Source organism: Penaeus monodon, chromosome 23, assembly GCF_015228065.2.
Source record: "Penaeus monodon isolate SGIC_2016 chromosome 23, NSTDA_Pmon_1, whole genome shotgun sequence".
Lineage (NCBI taxonomy): Eukaryota > Metazoa > Arthropoda > Malacostraca > Decapoda > Penaeidae > Penaeus > Penaeus monodon.
In genome coordinates, this window is record NC_051408.1 from 7,423,079 (window position 1) to 7,423,600 (window position 522).

Consider the following 522-nt stretch of genomic DNA (forward strand, 5'->3'; position numbering starts at 1 on the left):
GAAATTATAATGACATTTGGTCATAATTGCATTTGCAAGGAATCTGTTGGCTCCGGACATGACACGTAGGTAGGTCTCCCCCAAGACATGTTGCAATATAAACACCCATTTGCAATTCGCCCGCCATTTCTTGTGCAATAAGTGTCGTTACTGATACGCTGTTGCCGTTATTGCACACACTCCCCTGCCTTCCCGACGCATGTTTTTTGCCAAGGGTTATTTTTTACGATTAATGTTATATTTTGTGACGTCAATACCCTACGTGTCTTTCCTTATAACACTTTTCATTGATAGAGTGTTAGTACTGATGTTATTTATACTACCATTTCTCAGCTATGATAATTAGTATGTTCACTTTTCATCTATCTATTGCCTTTCTGAATCATCGTCAATTCTATTAATATTACTGAGCGGTGTTTATCTGTACAGCTATCATCACCGTCTGATATCTTTTCCATTATAGTAAGAATTTTCTGAATAACCTACATACGCTGCAGCATTAAAATCTGATATAAGATATTC

At 36.8% G+C, this 522-nt stretch overlaps 1 protein-coding gene across 1 annotated transcript in view; it reads right to left on the reverse strand.

The window, feature by feature from the left end:
- LOC119587766 (rhodopsin-like) overlaps positions 1-522 on the reverse strand; it is a gene marked incomplete in the record, with an annotated part of 44,239 nt that overhangs the window by 7,512 nt on the left and 36,205 nt on the right.